Genomic DNA, 10,352 nt, shown 5'->3' on the forward strand with positions numbered 1-10,352 from the left:
AGAGATGATCATCATCATCAGTACCCTAAATGCATTATTCTTTACTATTGTACTAATTATTTAATTATCGACAGACAGGTGTGTTTATTTATATTTAAGTTATTTAGCAGACGCTCTTATCCAGAGTGACTTACAGTAGTGAGTGGATACATTTTCATACTGGTCCCCCGTGGGAATCGAACCCACAACCCTGGCGTTGCAAGCTCCATGCTCTACCAATTTAGCCACATGGGACCATTTTATGACATACTCTTTGATTTATCTTGCATTCTTATGCAAATTATGGCTGCAGTTTTGAATAATATAATAACTATCCAAAGCGACATACAGTCATGCATACATATATTACGTATGGGTGGCCCCAGCGGGAATCAAACCCATGACCCTTGTTACCAACTGAGCAACATTTATATCAATAATCTAACTCTTATAAGCTGTGAGGACAGACATGACAGAGACATGATAGACAGACATGACAGAGACATGATAGACAGATATGACAGAGCCATGATAGACAGATATGACAGAGACATGATAGACAGACATGACAGAGACATGATAGACAGATATGACAGAGACATGATAGACAGATATGACAGAGACATGATAGACAGATATGACAGAGCCATGATAGACAGACATGACAGAGACATGATAGACAGACATGACAGAGACATGATAGACAGACATGACAGAGACATGGTAGACAGATATGACAGAGACATGATAGACAGACATGACAGAGCCATGATAGACAGATATGACAGAGACATGATAGACAGATATGACAGAGACATGATAGACAGACATGACAGAGACATGGTAGACAGACATGACAGAGACATGGTAGACAGATATGACAGAGACATGATAGACAGACATGACAGAGACATGATAGACAGATATGACACAGTTTAGATCAGGGCTCTCCAACCCTGCTCCCGGAGAGCTATCCTCCTGTAGGTTTTCACTCCAAACCTGTTCCCGGAGAGCCACCCTCCTGTAGGTTTTCACTCCAAACCTGTTCCCGGAGAGCCACCCTCCTGTAGGTTTTCACTCCAAACCTGTTCCCGGAGAGCCACCCTCCTGTAGGTTTTCACTCCAAACCTGTTCCCGGAGAGCCACCCTCCTGTAGGTTTTCACTCCAACCCTGTTCCTGGAGAGCTACCGATCTGTAGGTTTTCACTCCAACCCTAATTTAGCACACCTGATTCTAATAATTAGCTGGTTGATAAACTGAACTAGGTTAGTTACAACTGGGGTTGGAGTGAAAACCTACAGGAGGGTAACTCTCCAGGAACAGGGTTGGAGACCCTGGTTTAGATTCATCAGAAAGATAATGGTGCCCTCATATGGTTAAATCATATCTCCACAGGGATTCATGGGGCCACAGAGCAAAACATTTAGTGCCATCTAGTGGGATTAAATTAGACTAGGTTAATTAAATATTGTATTCCTACAGAGGTGATGGTATGGTGGTGTTGCTTTGATTAAGGGGCATAATTGATAATCTGTCAATTACATTTATTTTAAAGTGAACAGGTTTGTAGGCCCTATGCATTAATTCTACATTATGAATATTTTGCTTGTCACTTTTTTAAAATATAAATTATGATTATTGTGATATTAATGTAGTACTTTTTAGGCAAATGTATGTCCTCTGCAGGGACATTTCTTGGTAACTCAATATAAAAGTAGACTAAGAATTGCGCAACCAAACTGACGCTCCCTGAATTCTATTTACAGTCAGCGCAGCGGGCAGTTGACCTGTAGGCCACAGGTGCCACCTCGTAGGCTGCTGTCCTGAGACAACCTCGGTGGAAACAATTGTGGTGCACGGTGCACTGAATTTAGTGCCTATCATTTTGGCAATTGTAAACGTTTTGGCGTCAGTCGTGTCCTGTCCCGGACTTCTAAAATAAGGTGGAGTTAGGCTCACTAAAAGCAGTTTGTTCTCGCTCTCCCCGGGATGGACCTCTCCGAGCTAAAGTGCAACAGATGGAGTGGCTGTAAATCTGTTGCATTGGCACCTCACAGGGAATAGGATGCCTGGGAGCTTAGGTAAAATGCTCATGTTTATGAGCGCTGGAAACCAATGCGCAAAAGTGGTGAGATGTCACCAAATTAACTATCCGCTTGTTAATAAAGTTGGCAAATAGTTTATTGATTCAAAGTATGGACCAATCATCATTTTTATTAATGCATGATAAGGATATATTAACAGGTTATTAGACCTAGTCACCTTGACCATTATTCTTGCAAGTTAGGCATGTCGTCAAAAAGTGGGTAGACTAGTAAGTGTTTCAAATGTCGATCAAATTTAATTTAGCTCTTTGAGGTAGAATAATGCCATTTGTTGTTTTCATTTCTTCAAATAGCTGGAAAAGTTGTGTCGTAGGCTATAGGTTTAGTCTTCTTATTAATTATATGCTTAGTCTTCTTCTTAGTTCTACTGGCATAGGATATGCATTTCATAGAACAGACAATATCAAACATTATCCAAAAATGCTATGAAACTTTACAAACTTAATAGAAGTTGATGTAAGCCTATTAATTTACTTTCACTGATTTGCTTGTGGACAGTTATGGGATTCTGATAAGCCTTGGCAAATTGATTTTAAAAATGTATCTTCATAAAACACATTTGAAGACGCTATAATATTATTTCGTTGTCAAATGGAAATACAATCTATATGATGTTGTGAACATTCTTTTTTTGGGTGCAAACTGATAGATGAAGTAAGTGGCATATTATTATTATTAGTTGTTACAAAAGCATTACTACATTGACAGTAAACATACAGTTTTAACACCTAATTATTCATTTAGCCTCTCAAAATACTTTCTTAATGAAAAGGGGTTCTTTGTAAAAAAAAAAAAAAAGAAGGATGATAATAATAGGAAGAAGAATAGAAAGAAATAAACACTTTATTCAAGCAAATTATCAGCTTACCTGTAGCTGTTTTTAATATGTGCAAAGAAAACGTTATGGGAAAAAATCTGTCATTATGGTCATTGGCGTGTGGTGCTATATCCATTTAGGATTTGTGTTGTTAAACCTGTTGCTAAATGTATCCTATTATAAATGTAACATCTAGGTTAACATATTAATATCAGTCTCTGGTCAGTGTGTGTGTGTATGTGTGTGTGTGTTTATGTGTGCTTGCGTGTGTGCGGGTGTGTGGGTGTGTGAGCCAACCAAGGCGATTAGATGTGGATAAAATATAATTTAAGGCAAGTGTGAGGGTCAGTATGAGAAAGCCGAGTTGAACATATCACCTAATGAATTTTGTAATGTACCTTATAAAGGTAATGCACCTTTATAAATAGTATCTTTAGACATACTGCCCTTTAGCCTACCCAATATTCTATGTTATAATGTTTAGAATAATATATATTTTTTTTTGTTATATGTATTTAGCTGTCTTATCATTCAAATTATATTAACTTGCAACAGCCAATTAATTCAAATATAATTCATTTTAAACCTATAAAATATACATATTTTCTGAATACTGTACTGTTTTGTCATTGTGGAATCCTAGTAGAGTTGACCCTCAAAATGGTCCCTTGCCCCACATCTCACCCAATACATCTGGTGGTAAATAATAAACCAGGTGGGCTGGGGGACTAGCTCAGGGAAGGGCAGGGGGTAGTGGTATAGTGGTAAACTTAGCATTAACAACACTGGACTTACATAGGGGCAGCGGCACTCGCATATGGAATGGCAGTGGTATTGTGGTGGAGTTGTAGTAAAAGTGACAGTGCACTCACATACACAGACTCACAGGAGGAGTGTGTTGGACTGTAGCGTCCAACACTCAACAGTGCACTCACAAGGGCAGGGGTATAGTGGTGGAGTTAACTTTAACGACATAGGAAAGGGTTGGGGTGGTGGAGTTGGTGTACAGTTAGCCACAGTGCTTGTAGAGAGACGGGCAGTAAGCATGTCTCATGCATCCTCTAGACATAGGTCATAACATAGCTACAGTAGCTGCTAGTGGGGTGTAACATAGAGACGACTCCTACAGTGCAACCGCTGCTCCAGGTTGGTGTGACTTTTCTGTTCCTCCTGGGGTGTTTCTGATACTGGAGATCGCTCTGTTGAGTATAGGTGTATAGGGTCTGCTGATTTAAAATGGGCTTCATAAATACATTTGATTTGATTTGGTTGGGGAAAGCATGGGGCGTCTTGTTCGACACACTTTTCACGTTTGAACTGTGCTCCCTAAATTGCTTCACTCACTCGGCACCTTAGGGTCCAGTTAAGTAGTGTATTTCTTCTCATAAAGCTAGCGGGACTTGGCCTATTTGGTGTGTAGAACTTTATGTTTGAAGACTTCTCTTTGATGTCTTTAGAAGTGTTCTAAGTGTTTTGTGGAAGGAACTATATGGATCTCTACTTGAATGGGACTGATTGAGTAACCCTGCTTACGTCCAAACAATATGGACTTATATCCCAATATTGGACTTGGTTTATTAAGTCTGATGACTTACCGGTAGACACTGGGTGTTTTGGGATTTGTTGGAAAGTGGGAGTAATTTTGAGTTTATTTCAGATAGGTTTTGACTTTATTTTGCTTGTTTTACTTTTGTCCACAAATACTCAATGTGTTCAAATGATTTATTTCTGATTTATTTATCAAATTAGGTCATTGGTATCATTTTTTATTATTCAATTCATCAACATGGAGCTTTATCACTGGCATTTTTATTGCACTACTAATATAAGATAATGATTTGATTTGTTTGGATACACATGATTTATTATTATCATATCTCCTTCTCCTTATTTTAAGTCCGTTCAATTTACTATTTCTGTTTTTGCATATTCATTCAAGTTCATGTGCGTGTTCATATTTTCAGCAGGAACACTTGGCTTACAGACAACTCTTTCAGCGTGAGACTAAAATATAGTGTCAATGATATATTGAGCTACTTATTATATACTGTTACTATTCATTTAAAATATGTATTGCCTATATCAATACTATTTTCCTAGAAATACAATCCCCAACATGCAGGCCACATGTAATGCGCCATACATGCACACACTCCATACATATATCCATACACATATGCTGTATTTGCTAGTAATGTACCATATATGCATGTAGTGTAGGTTACAGAGTCCATTATAGAGACATGCTACACGGCTAAGCTACTCTGTCCTCATTTGTTATGGCGTCAACACTCATTGGGCTTTGAGACAGTCACATAACAGATAAGGGTGATTATGGTTAGTACAGTCATCTATCAGGCTGCAGAGGAGAGGGGAACCGTGTGTTTGAATGTTGGTGAGAAGTCTGATCATGACAAATTGGTTATACACACAGAGGAGAGGGAACCAGCTGCTCCAAATAGTGTATTGTGTTGCAGGAGAGGAAAGAGGGAACAAGGGAGAGAGAGAAGGAAAGTCGGGAGCGGAGAAGAGAGGGATTTGCTTTTGCTGAATTGTGTTTGTTTTTGTTCATTTAGAATGATCCGTTTGTTTTTGTTCATTTAGAATGATTCATTAAGAATTTGTTTGAATTTGTGAGTAGTATTTTTGTATACAGTATCTTCTACACAACAATATGCAATTTTGCTAGTAACACATTTGCTTGAAGTGTTGTATGGACAAATAATTAGTGTTTCATAATAAATAAATACATTAAAATAATTGTTGTTTCATAATACATAAACTGTTCCTTGTGTAAATGTAAGTTATTGAATTAAGCAGAACCCAACAGTGTGTGTGGGAAACAATAATAATCAACCAATGTGAATGCCCTTGCTCCTAGCATGCTTTGGCCCAAAACATATACTATAATATACTTATAGTTATACTTATAACATACACTGAGTGTAGAAAACATTAAGAACACCTTCCTAATATTGAGTTGCACCCCCTCCCTTTTGCCCTCAGAACAGCCTCAATTCGTCCAGGCATGGACTACAAGGTGTCAAAAGCGTTCCACAGGGAACATGGAAAGAGCAGGTGTTCATAATGTTTTGAAGCACACAGTGTATACAATAATAACTTAAGTATAAGTTAACAAATGTGGACATATACTTAAATAAAATACATAATTTAAACATATACTTGTATATAAACTCTATAAAATGTATAATATTTTTGTCCAAGTAGCAGCACAAATACAAATATGTCTATCGTTCATTTATTTCAATTACTGCACATTTTCTATGAAATAAAATGTGTAAATGGAAAATGTGCTGATAAATTATTATTAGCTTAACTGTTTTCTGTTAGTAAAAGTTAGACTTCAATGTGGTCTCTCTCAGGGCCTCCTGTAGCTCAGTTGGTAGAGCATGGCGCTTGCAACGCCAGGGTTGTGGGTTTGATTCCCACAGGGGGCCAGTATGAAAAAAATGTATGCACTCACTAACTGTAAGTCGCTCTGGATAAGACCGTCTGCTAAATGACGTAAATGTAATACAATCCTATTCAAATTAATAACAAAATAGTGACTATATTTTTGTTTTTGAAAGCATACACTTTAGGGTAATTTGACATCATTAACATTATTAGTATCCTGTTTCTTCAGATGACTGCTTATATGAACTACATTTCCAACATTTACATATTATAACTTATCATGTATATTTGAGGCAATTTGACCTAACCAGTAAATAGTTACATGAAATACTATTTAAGCAGGCCTTACATTAAATACTATTTAGGTAGGCTAATCCTTACATTATCACATATGACCATATACATACAGATGTAGGATATTAATTTGATCACTCTTTTGTTGCTGAGAATTTTCATGCACCTCAGGAAATGCAGATGAGCTTCATGATTGACATAAATTCACTGAAAACTCACACTAACACGCGGTTGGTTATATTAACAGTATTGCAGTTTTCATGTAGCCTAATCTTGGCCAGCTAATAGCCTAACCACCGATCAAGCAACATTACGGACTAAGGATTATTTTGCTGTGACAATACTGGTGAAATTAAGATCCAACACCTGTATGCAGCATAACAATGCCAGTGAGCTCTCCGCCCTTACCTGTTTATAATAACTACTACTAATGAATTATGAAGCATGCGGCCCTACCCACAGCACAACACCGTCCCGTCCACATTGTTACACTATTAAAAACAGGAGCATGAAATAGTTTCACACGAGAACATGACAAATACCACAGTTAAGACTAGTCTAATTTGATTTAATTATATGTGTAGGATTGTATATTGCTAAGATTGTTTTGGATGATCAATAATTTGTATTTGTAATGTATTTCTGTATTATATTTATTCATAATGTTGTCTAGATATAGTGATTCATGAGATCCTAATTCTATTTTAGTTGGTGTGCAAATAGACATACCGGTATGTACATTTAGAAAATAATAGCTTGCTCCCTACGTTGCTATTGTGTTTCTAAAACCGAACACCTCCAACTATACACTCAAGGATGAGCTTGTTGAACCGTGGCGACATAGGCTAAGGCAGCGATGACGTCACCCTGTGTGTGCGAGAGTCTTTTTCTGGCTTATAGGAGACTGGGTCCAGCATTTATGACATGGTAAGAGATCCCAGCAGACAGCAGACACACAGTAGGACCCCAGACAAGCATTTGGGCCTAATAGCCTAGTTAGTTACAAGATCATTAGCGAAACAACAGTGGACTCAGCGTTTATTAAAAGCAAGTGTTTATTCCTCTGTAATAAAAAAATAACATGTTTAACTCAATTATAATGCAATTACTTAGTTACTCAGGTATAAGAGCAACTTACCATATGTAGAGAGTCATCTTCAGCTGAGGATCACTCCAGAGAAATTCACAGTGTGACATTCCTATTGTCATCAGTCAGTGTAATATACACTGTATCCATCGCTGATTGGTGTAAAGGCCTGTCTAATGATGTATTATTAGATCACGCTCCAATACCCCTATCACCTGGTTTGAATTTATCAATGGTTGTATGACAGACACACACACACACACACATTCTTCAGGGGGCATCTAATGATGGCTTATCAGATCACGCTCCAATATCCCACCACCTAATTTTAATTAATAAATGACTGTCTGGGACGACTTGACACCTGGGTTGTGTTTTAAATGGCACCCTATTCCCTATGTAGTGCACTACTTTTGAAGAGGGCTCATAGTAAAAAGTAGTAGTATATAGAAAATAGAGTGCCATTTGAGACGCAGCCATGGATCTATAACTCTACTACGAAATCTGTTTCGTATTATAAGATCTGAACAGGTCTGAAGTGGCCTGGCCAGCAGCACTCAGCGAGCCAGACCTAGGTTCAAATAGTACTTGCTGTTTTTAAAATACTTTAGCCATTTGATTGAGCTACGCCTTGAATGCCAGGTGGGTGGGGTTTGAACATTTGGGACTATTCCATTGGTCCCATTATGCCAGCTCAATCAAGAGCAACTAAAGTATTTGAAAGGAAACAAATATTATTTGGACCCAGGTCTGCTCTACACAGAGCCAGCTGCCTCAGTCAGAGCCGAGGCCATATTTGTCTATTAAGGGCTGTGTGTCAGAACAGATGAGAGACTAGTATTTTTAGCAGCGAGTCATCGGCTGCGGCGGTGTTTATATGATCCATCAGCGTGCTTGTACTGATAAGAGTGTGTACAACATGCAGCTCAGGGGGCTGACCGCCCTGCCAAGTGTCCAACAGAGCTAGTTTAACACATACTTATGTGGTCCTCTGTAGCTCAGCTGGTAGAGCATGGCGAAGGTAGTGGGTTTGATCCCCAGGACCACACCACCCATACACAAAAAAATATATATTATGCACGCATGACTGTAAATCGCTTCGGATAAAAGCGTCTGCTAAATGGCATATTATTATTATGTAGCTTTTAAATAAAGTACATATTGGTATTGGTGCTCAAAGCATCTTGTGGAAAGACAACCATATGCTGTAAAGTATTTTGTTGTTCAATCTTTTTGCTTCCTTGCTTCCTTTATAAAGCCGTATTTATACATATTGTCCTATGCTCTAGCACAAGACAACCTACTTATCCACCTCTACTGTGACACTCACTGTCTTTATCAGTTTATTGGGTGACATGACATAAACAGCTTCATCTGATCTGGGCAGCTAGGCCTATCGTCTGGTCTGGTCTGCTAGGCCTATAGTCTGATCTGGGCAGCTAGGCCTATCGTCTGGTCTGGTCTGACAGAGACACAGGGTATCATTGTGACATTACTGGCGCTTTAATCTCAGCTAACAGAAGGACGACGAGGGGCAACCGGGGCAGTTGTTGTTTGTGGGGTTTTACAGTGTGCAGGCCGTAAATCAGGACTTTTAATGATGGCTACGTATATTACTACATTAATACAGTAACATGTGACCGTAAGACCAAAGTCATTGTGATATGATATATGATATACACAGTAATACTGTATGATGATGTCAATATGAGGTCATCATGTGACCGTTAAGTCATAGCATTTAATTGTCCAAGTTTGAATTAGGTCACAGAGGGACATGTGTACTATCAGAAGTGTGTAATATAGTATGCTAATATCAAGAAAATATCTCTAAAAAATGTAGTTGCAGGTGCACTATAAGTGTGTATGATGTTAGACTATTTTGTAAAATAAACAGTAGCCTAATACTATGGAAAAACATTATTTGAATAATATATGGAATAATGATGGCATACTATCAGTAAAATGTGATCGGTTGTTAAAATGGTGAAATCTCAATAACAAAATCCACTCCGTGGTCTATAATATAACTGATGTCTAATTTAGCAACAGCACTGACGTGATGACTTTATGATGTGGAAACGTACCTCTCCGTAAGACCATATGACAACTCTACAAGCCAGTAGCAACACAAACCAAGGGGTGCTAATCCTCACAAAGATTTAGTTGCTTCTCCAAGTTCCGAAGAAAAACACAACGATCTAAATATCTATATTTATCTCTTGTCCATATTTCACAATTTGAACCCAGCAGACACTAACCCTATGAAGAAGCTGTGTTGTTACTTGTCACAAACAAAATATCCCTTATGCAGGGCTATAGACCTTCATGTATGTGAGAAAACAACATGGCTGCCATGTCCATCAATGTCTAAAATAACTTTCTCTTGGGACCTTGCCCACCCCTAATCCAATTGGTCTCTTGCCTTCTAGTTCTAGAGTGTTGGATCGGGGGTGTTGGTTGGTCGGGTTGGGCTGTGTCAAGTCATGGGGTTCTATAGATGATTTGATTGATAGTGCAAGATACTAAGTTTAGCCAGCATGTGAGCACATTCATCAGAACACGAAAGGACAGGGCACAGTCAAACGGGGTCGCATCCGCGAAGGGTCTGGGGTTGTGTGGTGGCTATGTGGGTATGTGGATAAGTGTTAA

Source organism: Coregonus lavaretus (genome assembly GCF_964263955.1).
Source record: "Coregonus lavaretus genome assembly, contig: HAP1_SCAFFOLD_679, whole genome shotgun sequence".
Lineage (NCBI taxonomy): Eukaryota > Metazoa > Chordata > Actinopteri > Salmoniformes > Salmonidae > Coregonus > Coregonus lavaretus.